This window comes from Akebia trifoliata, chromosome 14 (genome assembly GCF_017979445.1).
Source record: "Akebia trifoliata isolate Shusen 1 chromosome 14, ASM1797944v1, whole genome shotgun sequence".
Lineage (NCBI taxonomy): Eukaryota > Viridiplantae > Streptophyta > Magnoliopsida > Ranunculales > Lardizabalaceae > Akebia > Akebia trifoliata.
This window is the reverse complement of record NC_141388.1, coordinates 34,510,357-34,529,033: the sequence shown is the minus strand read 5'-3', so window position 1 is coordinate 34,529,033 and position 18,677 is coordinate 34,510,357.

The window sequence follows — 18,677 nt, the reverse complement described above, 5'->3', positions numbered from 1 at the left end:
TCCATTGCCAAAAAGACCTTGGGATATGTAACATAAGTCTTTGAGAATTATTTTGAATCTCCATACTTGTCTTACAAATGGAAAATGCTGAAATGACACTGAGTATTTACTGCGACTCTCACAAGTCTGATGTGGGATGTGCATATAATCATAGATGTGTTTTCTTGCGATACAAGTAAAAAATCATCTATGGTTATGTATGCATCTCCATGTTAGAATTGTGAGAATCATAGTAAATCATGTGTCACCCTAGCATGACTCTTTACAAATAACAACTTTTTTTTTTTTTTTATGGTGGATGAGACCTAGTAAGGTTTTTTTTATTGTTATATTAATAAGAAAAGGGTTTTTCCTTTGAAAAAGAGATTCATTGCATTTTATTCATTGCATTTTATTACAAAAATGTATTTTAGCAAAATCGCACTATAAAATAAGTGATTTTAGTGATATCCCCACCAAATCCAAGATGAGGTCTATTGTCTAAATATTTAAATTACCAAAATTAGGGTTGGCTAAGGCATAAGACCACTTAGGTTATTGCCTAAGGCCTCACATTGAAGGAAGGCCCCCAAAAAATATTTTCTTTAAAATTTTGAAGTAAATTTCACCTTAAAGTTTTCTATAAATACCCTTTCTCACGTTGAGAAAAGGCCTAAAATAGATTTTTTTTTAATGGTAGAAATTCCACACCCTTTATTGTATTTTAATAAATCCTTGTTCCACCTCCAAATTAAAGGAAAGCCACCCCCCACCCCACCACCCCCAAAAAAAAAAACATTTTTAAATTATAATTTTTTTAGATAAAAAAATAATGATGATTAAGATCTTTTAGATCCCCAATATATAAGAAATTGATAGTTTTCAACAAACAAAAAAAAAATCAATTACGCTTTGGATCTCCATCCCAACCATGTCGAAACTTGAAGGTTAAAAAAAAAAAAAAATTAAATAAAGCCCCTTCCCCTTCTTTGTTAACAAAAGTTAAAATATATAAAGTTAAAAATAATCCCACTCTTAACCCACATTAGAGATCTCTTAAATAAAATTAAAAAAATCTTATCGTTTTTACTTAATTTATTTTCTCTCAAGTTGTTAACTCGCCATACATTGAAAAATGTTTGGCCCCTTTAGGACCAGCCAACATTAAGGAGTCAATGAGTGCCCTATTCATCTAAACCATTAGATCGCGCTCAATCTATCAGTCAAGATCTAAAAATTTGTTTAAGTGTGTTTTACAATGCCATCCTTCAATTTATATTTATTTATTTATACTTCATTCACATCTTACCCCAAAAATGGAAACAAATAGTTATATATATCTTCTCATTCTCTCTATTTTGGCTCAAAGAACCCTAACGAAAGCTTTCTTATCTCTCACGATTTTATTTTGTGAACCCTAAAGAAAGCTTAAACGGTAAGTAATCTTTTTTCTCTCTTCCCCTTCTCTCTTTTGGCTCAAAGAACCCTAACGGCCATTATCACAGATTTTTTGACCTCAAACGAAGCTCATGGCCTCATTTTCCATCTCTCAAACAAAGAAGAAGGTGAAAAAGACGAGAATCCCAGCCAAATCTTCCCTCTCTCAAAGCACACGGCCTCTTCTTCCCTCTTTCGATTTTCTCACAATATGTCCTTAAGCTCTCCATATCTTGGTTTAAATCATGAGAATTGTTTCTTCCATCTTAGATTCAAGTTAAAAGGAAACAAAGTTACAATGTAGATGAAATTCATTTTGTGATGTCGATTTCAATTTTTTTTATCAATGTATGGCAAAGTCCTCTAGTGTTTTTTAGCAATGTCTAAAATGTAATTTAGTTTGGAATAATTCCTACTTGATATGTTCACATATTATAAATCTATTGTACATGATTTTTTTTCACTAAGTCAGTCCATCTCAACCATTCACTGGCTATGACTATTTAAGAAAAAGTTACATTATAATATAAAGATGACAAAATCATTAGTTTATATAGATTTTTATTAATCTAAAAGAAGAAGACGTAATCAATGTTTTAAAGTACCTAAGATGCACTTGAGGCGGTTTGGGCTATTGAGGCAAGGCATAAGCCTCAAGGCGCATTAAGGCATTGATCAGGGTCTAGAATTTTATTAATGAATTGAACACTAAATCCCCTCATTAGACATAATACATTGTTAGTCTATATTTATCATTGATTTCAATTAAATTATGTATTTCAGAACTAATTACTGTTATTTACATGTAACAAGAATTATTTGCAAAGTTTCAAGGTGAATCAGGAAAATCTGAAGTTACCACTATGATTAAGGATCCAAAACAAGACCGTGGACCAAAATTCAAGTCAATTGACCAAAATTTTACCGTGGTGCCATGGTCAACGACGACAACGAAGAAAATCATGCCTCGAAATTTGTACTAAAGCTTAGCGGTTGAAAGACATTCGTATTAAAGTAGGACTTTGGTATTTTTGTAATCACAAGATGTTTTCGAAACTCTAATTACCCAAGAAATCCTAATCTGGTCTCTCTATAAATATGAGACTAGACTAAATGACATCTCATCTTGGAGATCTCTCATTTCCCTGAAGATTAATGCAAATGAATAAATTTCCAATAATTTTGAATGGAAATTTGATCGATTTCAATAGTAGGGACTATTACAACCACTTGAGGGATCTTAGGCACAATAAGCTAAAAAAATGGAGATGAACAAGCAATATTCAACTACTCCAAGCAACATATAGAAAATCCTCAATTTTTCTATGTAATACAATACGATGAAGAAGAGAGCAGTAAATTTTTTTGGGTGGATAATAGGGTAAGATGGTCATATGAGTACTTCAGGGATGTTGTGACATTTAATACAACATATCAAACAAACAAGTATGATATGTCATTTGCCCCATTTATCGGAGTAAACTACCACTGCCAATTATATATAGTTTGGGTGTGCATTTTTGGAAGATGAGACAGAAGTGACATTAGTATGATTGTCAGAAACTTGGCTTCAAGCTATGGGAGAACGTCATCCTATCTCGATAATCATAAACTAGGATTTAGCAATGAAAGATATAATCATCAGAGTTCTTTCAAATACTAGACATCGTTTATGCATTTTGTATATCATGAGAAGTTTGCGAAAAAATTGTCCAATAAATACTTTAAAAATAATTCAAGTAGTTCTAGTTTCAAAATAAAAATAGAAATGTGTATTTGGTTGACATACCTCAAGGAAGAGTTCAAAAAATAGTTGAAATCTATGATTTTGGAGCATGAATTGGAACAAAATGGGTAGTTTCAACGACTTTTTGAAATACATGAGTTTGGGTGTATGTCTATAATTGCAACACCTTTTTTTGCTAGTATGAACACCACTAGGCGCAACGAGAATATTAACACATTCTTCAATGGGTTCGTCATTTGAGAATAAATCTTAAGTAATTTGTTGTCAAATATGAACAGGCATTGAAGGACATTGTAAATTCCGAGAGTATATAAGATTTTGAGTTAAGCATATGTTCCTATGTGTAAATGATGACGAGTTCCTTCTAAAATAAGCTGCAAAAGTGAATACCAAAAGGGTGTTTGACAAATTCAAATAAGAATGACTTGAAATGAAACGATATAAAGTTGAAAGAGGAATCGAAGATGGATAGAAAACTTATGTACTTAAATCCAAGATTGGTGAACTTGAACAGTTTTATGGTGAGATTAAATTTGAATACTTATGAGGGCTCATGCGAATGCAAGAAATTTGAGTTTTGGGGGATAATTTGTCGATATTTTATGCAAGTGTTTATCCATCTACACATTGATAACATATTGTCATACTTCATTATTGGAAGATGGAGACAAGAAGCTAACAAATTTAAGGTAATGGAATTGCATAAATTTGGTGTGTTAATAAACAGATTCAATCGAAACAAGAAAACAATCGAAAAATGAACATAAAATGCAATCATACAAAAAAATATAAATTTTTTTATATCATTTCCTCAAAATTGAGGTACATCCACGGATCATACTGATTCCACTATGAAGAGAAAATTCATAATTACAAATTACACCATTTTCACCAAAAATGAGAAATATAAATACCCCAAAAAATCTAACTAGGATTTTACATAATATTAATAAAATTACGAAAATACCCTTAAGAAGGCGTGGTTTGATTATAGTACCTCTTTGTTGACCAGTACTATCAAGCTCCACAAATCATAATAGGATGATGGGTTAGAATAATCAAAAATTTTGAGACTTAGCCTAATGTGCCAACAGGCTACTAAATTAACTTGTGTTGCAGCACCTTCAATGGAGATATTCAAAATGTTCATAAATAACTTGGCTAAACTATCTATATAAATTTACAAACGCTTACCTACTGTAATGCCAACTCCTATCGTTGATGCATCTGAAGTTATAGTTGGAAAAAACAGTTATAATGTATCTTAGTTGTTAATTTTGGATCCAAATATCTAATAAATAAAGGGTAAGCAGAAGGATGAGAAGGGAAAAAATGTTCATAATGTGACAGATAGATTTAAAAGTAATATTAAGTTGGCCCAACTAAAAAAAGAAAAGAAAGTGTGCCTTATATCAAATACTCGGACACAACAAGCGGATTTGTCTTAATAATCCAAATATAAAGGGAATTAACTCTATTACCCAAAGTAAATAAAAGTTTATTCATAAATTACATATTGTCTAATTAAATTTTAAAATGCGGGTAAATTTTTAAACATTCATATCACATTGAATATATCATATTACTTAATTATTTATTTTTCTCTTAAAAAAGTTGCAAATAATGAGGATGTACAAGGACTAGGCGAGGATGACATAAAGTGATCACGGGTTAAATTCCTTACCTCTACTTTAGGTACGTTTTGATATGATCTCATTTCAACTTATAACTTTGTTAATGTCTTAATTGGGTTGAATGTTGGGGATTAATCAATATAAGATTTATATGTTTCTATTTTGTCTTTGAAATCTTAGAAATCAATTAAATGGTGAATTTTCTTGATTCTTTTTTTCAGATATAAAAAATGATAGATTTGTTTTAGTTTTGTGTCTTTATTTGTTAATGAGTTCTAAAACAAAACCAAAGTAAATTTCCTATAAAGAAGTGATGTATACTAAGTTTGAATATTACCAAGATATCAAAATTTTCAAATTGGATTTTGATGAAATCTACCAAGGAAGCAATACTAGTTGGATCCATCAAATCTGGAATTATAATACGTCATACTAATCAAAATTGGCTCACCATATTTTGTTTATGTAGCTGATTTGATATGGGTTAGGGAATGAAACTTTCTGCAGCATCCAATAACTTCAAATGGTTGAATTTGACTAAACCCAATCCTAAATCAACAAAAAGTACTCAAAAAAGATCATGTCATTTTATTTTTATAATTTTGAAACTTTTATGGAAGGTTATTTTCATATTTATGTGAGTTTAGTTTGGTCATGATGACTCATTGTATTTCTTATGACTTGATAGATTGCTATTTTGCTTTTATAATTTTGAACTTTTTATAGAAGGTCATTTTCATGATTATATGAATTTACCATGATCGTGATTGTATGGACTTCATAGTATTCTACATTGCTTAATGTCAGGTTGGACTCATTGTATTTCTTATGACCTAAGAGACTATTATTTTGCTTTGATTATATGAATTTGTGGTTATTTTACAGGCTAATTTAGATATACTTATGTGAGTTTTGATGAATGTTTGAGATGCACCATATGATTATTGTAGATTTCATTAGCAATTGAAAAAACATTATAGACTTGATGATGCATCATTACCATCTAGTATTGAAGCTGTACAAATCTATAATCCATTTTCATATTTAGATCATGAGATTTTTATTATAAGTTCCTATAATAGATTAATATCCATAAGTACTCATGGTGATCATCTATCAGATTTGAGTCGCACAAGTGATGACTTGTGATGCAATTTGAATTATTTGTGGTTTCAATAAAATTAGAGCTGGATCGACAGAGTGGAGGTGAAAATATGTTAGTCTGATTGCTAGTTTTTGCATTTATATAGCATAAGAGTTATCAATTTTCAGAAGTGATAAATGAAGTCAGAGGAGACATTCAATTATTAAATCAATAGAAAATTAAGATAAATTATGATGCTAAGGATTATTTGATTTGTTTCTTTCAACTGATGTGTTTACATCTACTCTTTTATCTTACACATTCTTTTTAATTGGAGTTGTGGACATGGGATTTTCATCATTTTTGAAATATCCCTCCACTTTGAGGGATTTTGGAAATGAGTATGAATGGTCACTTGATGTTATATTTTTGAAAATTATGTCATTTTGATATTTGATGACTATCGTAGGATAATATACATGGTCCAACCTTTGATTTAAGTTCATTTATGGAGTAAGGAAGGTGTTAGGCACCCTACTCCATCCACTGTAGGTGGTAACCTCGGATTTTGTCAACTTTTAAAAATAAAAAAAATAAAAATCGAAAAATTCGATATATACCCTCAAGTATGAGGGGCTTTCGGTATTGGTTCAAACCATTGAGGGCACCCTTATTGAAAAAGGGCCCTTTGGTGATTCAAACCGTTGTGGTGTATGCAAAAGTGTAGAGAAGAGGGTGAGTAGAGGAGGGAAGTTAGAAAGGGTGTTCTTTTTTCAAACCAATCTTGATCTAATATTGGTCTTCTTTGATATTCAAAGATGTACCCCTTGATGAGTCTTTTTTTTTCTTTTTTTGATTTGCTTGAGAGAAGGTTGAAAGTTTAGAGTTGTGAGATGAGTTGAGAGAGAAAGATTGAGAGATTGATTTTATTTTTTATTTTTTAATCTTTTTAAGAGTTGGATATTGGATTTTTTATTATGGCTTGTGAGGAGAGAATGGAGGGGTTTTTATAGAAGTTGGGTGGTTATTTTAGGGGTATAATGGGATGAAGGATTGGAAAAATGGATAATGACATGGGTTTTAGAGATGAAGGGTATGAAATTTGAAATAGACATGAGGGTATTTGTGTAATGAGATAAATGGATTGTGTTTTGACCCAAATGATTTGGATCTTACCCAAATCCATTTAAGTAGAGTGTTTAGTGAGGTGAGATGAGTGATGGTTGATGGAAGGAATGGGGTGTAAGGGAGTTGTTTGGAGAATGAGTGTTAGATTGGTTGAAGATGTGAGGTGTTTAAGTTTAAGATAACGGGTTGTGTAAGGGGTTAGGTGTTTGGATTTTGGGAGAAGTAATGAGATGATGACATGTGTTAAAAGGGAGGAGGTGATGTGGTGATGAGAAAAATTGATTGGTGATGATGATTGGTTGATTAGAGAGAAAAGTATGGGTTAGTTTGGTGATGATGGTGAGAGGTATGGGTTGAGGTGATTTTGTGGGAGTGTTTTAAGGGAAAGTGATGGGTTAAGGTGTAGGAGAGATGGGTTATGATGTGGGTGGTTGATGGTGTTAAAGAAGGGTGATAGGTTAGGTTAGGATAGAGTATGGGTTGAGGTGATTTTTGGAGAGAAGTGATGTGGTTGGTTGATTTTTTTAGAGAAAGGTGATGGAAGTAGGTAATTAGATGAGGGAGGTGGAAGGGGATGATGACATGTGTTCTTTTGATGTTAAATTGGTGATTGGTTTGATATGGATGATGGGTTAGATTGGGTTTGGATAATGAGTTGGACTTGAGAGTTGGGTTTTGGGTGATGGACTTAGGTTGGGTTGGGTTGATGAGTGTAGAATAAGATAGTCTTGGATTTTAGGTGATGGGCTTAGGTTATGTTGGGTTTAGGGGTAGAAAGATGGTTTTGGGTCCATGGGCCACGTGAGGAGGCTTGGACCATTTATGGGATGAGAGAGGGCTTTTGGAGGCTTAGGCTTTGAGGGCCCGATGCAATCTTTATTATTTTTTTGGGTATTTTTGCGTCGAGGGTTCGTTCAAATTTGGGTGTTTACAGAGTAGTGATCAACTTTCGTTTCACATAGTAAGATCATAATAAGAAATAAATGGAAAAAAATATTGTTACCCTTGGCACATGAAGATGCTCTTCTATACACATAAATTCTATTGTTTAACAAAAGAATATGAAGTTATTAGAAATCATTACAAGAACAAATATTATCTTTGTAATGGTGGAATCGTCTTTTCTCTCACAACTATCCCCTATACCTTCGAAACCAACTTAATAAAAGTGTGGATATCCTTACAAATCGTAGGATTCTTAATTATATGAATGCAAGACTATTTTCCTATATTCATCAATCTAAATTGATACAAGAGAGTATAGCAAATCAACATTGGTAAATATTATTTAAACTTATTGGTTTTGGAGCCACAAAATGACACATCAAGTTGTTCTATTTAAACTTGATAAAACTCCAATTATAGAAAAACATTCATTTGCAGTTAACTATTATTTATGGATATGGGGATAATAGTAATATGGGAACATTTTCATGATGCATGGCTTTCTTGTTTGTATGCGTGTTGAGGTTCCATTTTATTTGGCTATCAAATAAGAGTAAGTGGAGGTATAGTATTTCTATTAGTATTAAAGTTGTTTACTCTTACAATGGATTGGATTCTTGTTATTCCCATCTATCAATTGTCATAGAAAAATGATCTTGAAATGGAAACAACATTCATATGGTGGCTCTTAACTTTGTGTTCAATAGTTATCCATGTTAGACAAACAGAATATTAGTGAATATGGCACACATGACATACATAAACATCGTTTATATTTAATAATGAATGATCCAAATATAAAAGTTTCTCTCTAATTGAACTACATATAATAAATCTGACATGTAAGAAGAAAGAGACAAGAAAAAGGTTAACTACAAACTGGTAAAGAAAAAGTGGGATAAGTCGACATGAAGACTGATCAAGACTTATAAAAGTTTTAGATATCAACTTTGAAAAGCAACAATATGTAGGATCCTACATGGCTACGCCATATGTGTTCGCTTTCACCGATCTTGTACAATACCCAAATTAATAGTCATTACCACACATAGCTTTGAAGAGTTTATTTTCGAGTTTTAAATATTAGAGTTTGATAGTTCGGTAAACTCCATAGAACTACCTCGGACTTCATTATGGTTCAAAGCTTTGTAGTAGCCTTATGACTTAGGAAAATTTGAGGAAAAAAAAGGCCATTGATCCCTTGAATATTTTTCATCAAAAGTCATTAAGTGACTCTCATGCAGTTACTATCATCTAAGGCAAATAAGTGTTATGTTATTGATACTTGATAGTGAGTTTATTTACAATCAAGCATAATAGCATTACAAGCAACAGTTTCATTATATCATTTGTGGATTAGCCAAATCATTTTAAGCAATTTTACTTAATGCACTCCCAATTTCTATAACTTCAAATCGAAAGAGGTAAAATCTGTCATATGCTTGTGGTCTTCAAATATTCTTTGAATGATAAGAAGAAAGAGGAAAATTTTGAGAATTAAATTAAAAAAAGTAAAGTTGATGATTCTTTTTAAATTTTCCTTTCTTCTTATTAGAAATATTAATTTGAGATCATTGGATACTAATTTTAAACCCCCTGAAGCACAAAGAAAATCAATTTTTATGTATAAAAAGTAAACAAAAATAATATTCATTAAATAACTAATGAAAATGATAGTTAGTTGGAATTGGAATTGGAATTGTTAGATATATCTATATTTACTTGAAGAATATCTTTAGGCATATATAAACAAATAGTAGAATATTCGATGGCATAAATGTAGATTCTAAATTTTAATTCTCATAGTTTATATACTTCATTTTGAAAAAAAAAAATAGTTTATTTATTTTAAAAAAATAAGAAAATAAATTTAATTACTAATTTGAATATAAATTCCTTGGTTGACAAGAAGGGTATTTTACTTATGTCAGAGATTAAATAATGCACAAAACCTCAAAAATGAAAAAAACAACTACAAAGAATTACGGTTGAACAATCTTACTGGATTACGAGAGGTCAAGGGTAAGAAGATGATAGATAGGGTAGTTTTCGTTTGGTATTCATCTGAGAGAGGGAAGAAAGGCCAAGCTTTGTCCTCGTTTGAGTAAGTTTCACATCTAAAAGAGAGAAGGATCGATTGTAAGAGAGAGGTGGGTTAGATCCGAGAGATTTAGAAAGGCTGAGAGTTGTGAATGTGTTAGAATTAAGATATTAAGCCAACGAGAGGGAAAGAGAAAAGAGAAAAATCACACGAGAGAGAAATCTAATTCTATGACTATGATCACGTTTTTGGAGAGAGGTAGAAATAAATAAATATAAATAAAAGGATGGCATTGTAAAATAGGTGATTTCCATTCACTTAAATGAATTTTTACATCTCGACCATTAGATCTAGCGTGATTTAACGGTTTTGATGAATAGGGCGCTCGTTGGCTGTCGAACACGACCTTATATATGTAAGGCTAGTTTGAAATTGGATTTGATTTAAAGCATAAACACACAAATAGAGTAATTTTATTAATATTAATTTAATTATGAATATTTTCATCTCTTCATAATCATTTTTAATATATTCAATTTTTTTATTACATGCTACATGGCTTAAAGAAATTTGAAGTCTTACTTTTACCGCTTATCATATATATATATAGGAAATGTTCAGCACCAAACATTTTGGCAAAACATTTTTCAAAACATGGGTTAGAAGTTTTGGAATGGGCTGATTTTTGGTGAGGATGATCTCTACAGTGAGGAGATCATCATCACCAAAAATCAGCCCATTCCAAACTTCTAACCCCGTCAAAAATGGTTACAAAAATGGACGGTCCACGATTTTTCAACTTGTAAACATCGGGTTAGAAGTTTTGGAATGGGCTGATTTTTGGTGAGGATGATCTTCTCACCGTAGAGATCATCCCCACCAAAAATCAGCCCATTCCAAAACTTTTAACCCATGTAGGACAAAAATGGTTGGCTAAAATGTTGGCCAAAATGTTTGGTGCTGAACGGGACCCTATATCTATATATATATATATATAGGATGGGGTTCCGTAGACACATAAAGCAACACCGTGTTTTGTCTTATATGGGCAAAAATGTTTTGAATGGACTGATTTTTTTGTGAGGATGATCTCTATGGTGAGGAGATCATCCTTGCCAAAAATCAATTCATTATGAAACTTCTAGCCCCATGCTTACAAGTTGAAAAATTTTAGACCATCTAATTTTTGTAAATCAATTTTGATGGGGTTAAAAGATTTGGAATGGGATGAGTTTTTGCAAGGATGATCCCCTCATCACAGAGATCATCCTCACAAAAAATCAGCCCATTCCAAACCTTTTTACCCATATAAGACAAAAACGGTGTTGTTTTATGTGTCTACGGAACCCGACCGATATATATATATATATATATATATATATATATATATATATATATATATATATATATATATATATATATATATATTAGTAAGGGTGTGTTTGATTGCATGAAAATCAAAATGCATGGATTTCAAAATTTATGAAAAAATGACTAGGATGGAAAACTTAAATCCATTATTTGATATTATTTTAGAAAAATAAGAAGAGAAAGATGAATATGAGAAGAAAGAGTAAGATGTAGAGGGGAGGACGTGGTGGTAGAAGCAACGGAGGAGAGGAAGAAAGAAGAGGAGGTGATGTGGTGGTAGTGGTGGTAATGGCAACAAAAATGAACGAAGGAGAGAGAGAGAAGGTAGCCGACAATAATGGCCGGGGAGGTGAGGAAGAAAGAAGAAAATGATGAAGAAGAGGAGATGACGTGGTGGTGGCAGTGACGACAGAGATAAGCGAATGAGAGAGAGAGAAGGTGGCTGACGATAATGGTAAAGTTAAGTGTGATGGTGGTGGGGAAGAAGAAGATATGGGTTAGGATTTAATTTGGGGATGAAAAATATAGGTGGGAAAGTGAAAATTCAACTTATGTTGAACTTTTGGATATGGGTGAAAAATAAATTTTCATGAAAAAATGCAATCAAACACACGAATGTCATTTTCCATAAAAATTGATTTTTCACCCTATTTTCCATGTGCAATCAAACATACCCAACATATTTTGTGTAGGGTTAAACACCATGCCTACTCACTCTTTGCCCAGCTACTATATACCTTATTTCCTTATCGAAGTAGTCATGATGATAGGTATCCCCTTGATGACCACCCGAGATGGGTCTCTTATCATGCCACGAATTTTGGGTCCACAATGTTGCTCATGGTCCATGATAAAATTTGTGATCCAAGACTTAGGGGTGATATAAAATTATTTTAATTAATTTAATTACTGGATCAATAATAATCATTATATTTTTTTTATAAAAGAATTTAATTAATTATTCTCTTATTACATTTATAAATCTAGAAAGGAGAAAAAATTCTTATACATATTAACATAAGTCAAATTAAAACCTTAGCCCATGAATCTCTTAACATCAATTAATAGAACTATATAAACATCTAGTAAATAAATAATTATAGATAAGAAATAATCATTATATCATCTCCTCTTGATTTTGATTGTCGTCATCACTTCTCTACCCCAAAATTTGAAATTTTGTAAAAAATATAAGCAACAAACCTCAGATAGAAATTTATCTCTACCTTTTTCTAAAAATTAATATAAGATAAATAAATTAAAAATGAAAATTTTACAAAAGAAAAATATATTCATGATTCATGATCAATAATAATAGTAAAACTTTAATGACAATAATAATTTAAAAAATATCATAAAGTATTGTCACCATTATTATCGTATTCCAAACATAGAATTCCGTAATAAATTTAACTATATCATAATTTCAAACATGGAACTCTCACATTATATCATAAATAACTTATTTTAATTGATAGAGAAATGAAAAGATGAACCTATTTTTCGTTTACGATGAGTATATGATTTGACTACGTTTATTCACTTGATTCTACAAATAATACTTTCTTCTTTAATAATAGCAAACGATTAAGGTTTTATTGAGATTAAAAATATATTTTTTTTAAATGAAAATCTCTTTCTCTCTCTCTCTCCTAAGGATGAGATTAAGTTTTAAAATAAAATAAAGGTGTGCTCTTAAAAATTTCAGGAATAATGTCACAAGATATTATCTCATTTATTTATCATAAATATTAATTCTCCTACCAATTTACGTTACTCACAAATTAGGATAATTTTTAATTATCTTAAAATTCTTTCATTACTTCAACATGAATATAAAAATATTAATTTGAATTTAAAAAAAATTCCCACTTGAACCAACTCTATTTAAGAAATGATTTTAAATTTTAAAATAATTTTTTAATCAATTCTCATATTATCATAATCTTTAAATGAAATAAGGGTTGAAATTAAAATTACACTTATTTTTTATTTTTCTATATTACTATTAAATTAAAAAGGAAACAAAACAATTATTAAGGACTACTACAATATATAAGTTTTCTATAAATTTTATTTATATTTTATTTAGAGTTTGAATGATACCAAAATGTGACTTAATATATTCCAAAAAGTAATTTCAGCAATTTTGACTTGATTGAGGAGGACTTTTGAATATTTCTTTTAAAACCTAAGATAACACCAATTTTTCATAAAAGTCCTTAATTTAAATTAAATAAAAAATATTTCCTGTGCATTATAAATTACATTATAACATCACTGTGAACTAATCATTTTCATAATGACTCGTTTATCCTTATTTTAACAAATACTATCCACATCACATTGACTTCTATGATTGGAGGTACTAATTTATCTATTAGATTTATTTAATTGGATCCATACATTTTAATTAATGACTCAATTATAAAAAGTTAAAATTGTATAATAATAGCCACTTTTTATCTTATAAACTTTTTTAAAATTTTAACAATGAATGAAAATATGACATTAATCAATATTGTGTTTCATAATTAAGTTGACTTTAAACTTACACAACTAATTATTTAACATGATAAATTATCGAAATGTGTATTATGAAACTATGATTATGTTAAAACAAAAAATATTGATTATGATATATCTCAGTTAAAGAGATTTTCAAGAGTACTATTTATAAAATAATTTCATGGGTTTTTAGATCCAGGGTATTACATTTCTCATTTCTGCCAATATGATTTTTAATTTTTTTTTTTTTTTTGTTTCATAAGAATATTTATTTTTGTTTGTAGCATTTTTCAATTTTTGTTTTTGAATATTTATCTTATATTAAATAATCTATTCTTTCTAAATTTCAAGGAGTATTAGGAATTACATAATTTCGTTTTGTCCATTTTATTAAATATAGATATTAAGATAAGCATATTAATTATTTATTGGGGATATATATATTAGACGAAATTGATTAATTAGATTTGTGGGTTTGGATAATTAGGTAATTAAAATTTTTAGACACTCCCAACATTTATGTTTATGGTAGCGCTATTGAAAATCATACTTTAATTAAGATTTTGTAAGACATTAGGTCATGAACAACTTTCAGTGAGATCTCTTAATATCGTAAGGAAATAAAAGATAATTTTATCAAAATAAAACTAAGAAATCCCATTGTTTTCATTATATGGATAGTTAATAAATTAATATTATTTATATTAATATATTTAATATAAAAAATATCTCATTTAGAGTTTTTACCTTAGGTCTCAACTTGTATTGAGCTGGTCCTGACCAAAAAACCATTGTTTTAATTATAAGAATAAAAAATTCAATGTAATCTAAATTGTTTAATTGACATATTTTAAATCGTTGGATAAAAGAAAGGCCTAACTTTATATCATTTAAGAATATAAAGTTAAGGTTTTACCATTATCTTACTTATTCTAATTAGGGCTTGTATTTCTTATTATCATATTATTTTCTAAAGTGTAAGGATTGTATTCCTTAGATATATTGCTTAGAAATTCTATTATTAATGTTTGTGAATCTGATTGCGATTTTGGGTTAGATTAAGATTAATCGAGTTAAAGATCCCTTATTTCATATAATGGGTAGATGTTTGAATTCTCATGCGAGTTCTTTTAACAATTTTGATCTTAATACTTAAATTTTTGTAAAAATCAAGCAAAAAATTTGTTTGTGTTATTTACTGCATGAGGAAGAACGTAGAACTAATATTATTATTCATAGGAGGGGGTGTTACTAATTTCATTTTTTTTTCATTGTTTCATATTTTTCTTTCAATTTTTTTTTCCAGTGTTTTACATGTGGAGATTCTAAGCACTTGGGTTAGAGATTATCTTTGGGTTGGGATGATGTGATTGTGATGAATATGATGAGATTATGTTTAAAATTATGAAATTGGGTTGAAAATAATGAAAACGGGTTGAAAATGATGAGATTTAATTCAAAACGAAAAAAATTTAAGTTTAGATCGATGAGAAATATGGTTAAGAACGATTATAGTTCTCAAGATTATTATATTTAAAATGATTAGATTGAACACAATTGAGTTATTTTAATCAAAGGACATTTTTGTAATTTTAACATAAAAGGGTATTTTTGACATTTTACTTTCTTTGTTAAGAGACAATCATTATTGTTAACGGTTTGACCGATTCAATGAAAGTCAAAAGAAGTAGACCTCATTTTGCATTTCACAAGAGTTAACACTAATATCATCCATTTCATAAGGGATGTTAACTAAAATACCCTTACAAAAACTCCTTTACTTTTCTAGTTTGTTTTTACTTAGTAAACCTAAGAGTGGAACCCACATCTTTTAAAAAGATGAAATAAATGTTGTAGATAATTCAAATCGCAAAAGTTCGTTCAAAGAAAAACTTCGAGAAATGCACATTTCACCTTAAAGACCTTACAAAGTTCATAAAAAAACATTTGGCCCATTTTGTCTCAAACAAACCAAACCTAACCAATTTGGCCTATAGGTTTTAACTTTTTCAAAAGAGAATATTTGGATCTACCACTAATCCTCTCAAAAGCCATGCCACATGGCATGTTAGGAGGGAAGCTGTGGAAGCAAACCACCTAGAGAGAAACCCTTTATCGAAACTTTTACCAAGTTTCAAAATTGGAACTTATATCAAGTTCCAAAACACACCAACAAGTAATGACCAACACTCCTAGCAATCAAAGTAAAGTAAAACTAACTACGAATGTAAATGGTATATAAAGAGATGCTCACACAATATTTACGTGGTTCGGCGATGTGCCTACATCCATGGGGGTGAAGGGAGAATCCACTATATGAAGAAACCAATGACTTGCACAACCAGCAAGTTCGTCTCAAGAAGAAAGCTCAATTTTTAATCAAAGAGAAGATCAACCTCTTCCTTTGTAATCTCTCCTAGCCCTCTCTCTAATTTTACAGATTTCTATTTAACTTATTCTACCACAAGATAGCTGCTGTATTTATAATAGAGAGAGATATGTTATTGCCACACCAATTATTGCTGATAGATGTTATTGCTACACCAACTACTATTGCTGATGCCACAATTCTCCACCTCGTACATAATTTGAAAACACCTCAAATTTTGGACGAACACAAGAAGAAGCTGCAAGCATAACACCAACCCGGCTGCACCATTCTAACCATGGCTGCTTACGTACCCTCTAATCGGGATCAAGCCATCGTAGTTCTTTCCATCTCTTCATAAAGACTCCACCTCACCCCAACTCCGCCCCGAAGGGCCATGTCCTCTTGGGCAACTCAACACGGGCTAATATGAAGCAAGTCCAAACAGTGCTGGAACTTGCTACCTGTCACCACCTTGGATAACATGTCTGCGAGATTCTTATTTGTATACACCTTCATGAGAGAAACATCACCTTCCTCTATGAAATCCCGTACAAAATGATACCTGACGTCGATATGCTTGGTACGAGCATGATGAACTTGATTCTTAGCCAAGTGAATCGCACTCTGACTATCACACCACAAGTTCACACAATCATGCTTAATCCCCAAATCATCTAGAATACCCCACAGCCACAATGCTTCCTTCTCTGCCATGACCATGTATTCGGCCTCTGTAGTAGAAAGTGCCACTGTAGCCTGTAACATCGATCGCCAACTAACTGGAGCACCGTGTATACCAAACACATAACCAGTAGTAGACCGTTGTCTGTCTAGATCACCTGCATAATCTGAGTCAACAAACCTACTCATCTGACATGTATCTCCACCAAAACACAAACCCGTATCAGCGGTACCCTTCAAGTACCTCAGGACCCATTTCACTACTTCCCAAAGTGTCTTCCCCGGGTTTGCCATGAACCTACTGACCACACTGACCGCTTGTGAAATATCTGGACGTGTACAAATCATAGCATACATCAAACTGCCAACTGCACTAGCATAAGGTACACGTTCCATGTGTGCCTTCTCTTCCACTGTAATGGGAGATTGTTTACTAGAGAGCTTAAAATGTGGAGCCAATGGAGTCACCATTGACTTAGCACCTTGCGATGACCCGCTCAATGTAGCCTTTCTAATTTAAGAACAATCGCTGGTTTGACCTCTCTCTTCTGATCTCCATACCCAGTATTTTCTTAGTAGCGTCCATGTCCTTCATCTCAAACTCTTTACCAAGTTGAGATTTCAGCTTATCTATCTCCACCTTGCTCAACGAAGCAATAAGCATGTCATCCATATACAAAAGAAGATAGATATAATCACCTCCACGAAGCTTCCGAATATAGACACAACAGTTATAATCACTTCTGAAGAACCCATGCTTTAGCATGAAGGAATCAAATCGCTTGTACCACTGCCGAGAAGATTGCTTCAATCCATAAAGTGATTTCCTCAAGCGACATACCTGACGTTCCTTACCCTCAACCTTGTAGCCCTCAGGTTGATGCATATAAATTTCCTCATCCAAGTCTCTGTGCAAGAAGGCTGTTTTGACATCGAGTTGTTCCAACTCAAGATCACCATGAGTAACAATACTCAATAGCACCTGAATAGAAGTATACTTCACCACAGGAGAAAAAATCTCATTGTAATCAACACCCTCTCTTTGGACAAACCCCTTAGTCACTAGTCTAGCCTTCTAGCCTTGTACCTTGTACCGCCGAGATTGGAAGGATCTTCTTTCCTTTTGTACACCCACTTACAACCAATAGCTTTCTTTCCCACGGGCAATGGGACTACCTCCCATGTTTGGTTCTTCCAGAGAGATTCCATCTCTTCTTCCATCGCAGCTAACCAACACTCACTATCTCTATCCCGAATAACTTCTTTGAAGGTGACCGGCTCATCATCCTCCACCGAGAGTGCGTACTCAACCAAGTTTACCTGCCCATAATGCCTCAGAGGCTGATATGAACCCAGCTTTTGAACTTGCTTGTATGTTCGCTTCGGCCTAGTGGAAGCCAAAGACTCTTCAAGCTGTTGTTGTTGAAGCGCTTGTACATTCTCTTGCTGAACCTCTTTATATTCAAGCTCATCATCACTCTCATCTTGAGTGTCTCTATGATGCTCCTCTTGAACATGACTAGAACCTGATTGGTCTTTAGGATCTATATCAACCACTTGAGACTTTGAAGTCTCAACACCTTCATAATCGGGCACCATAGCTTTTGACAAAGCTACCATGTAGCTCTCATCAAAAGTAACATTTCTGCTGATTATGAACTTAGAATCCTCTACACACCGAAGGCGATAGCCTTTTACTCCTGTTGCATACCCCAAAAATATTGACTTCTTGGCTCTAGCGGCAAGCTTTC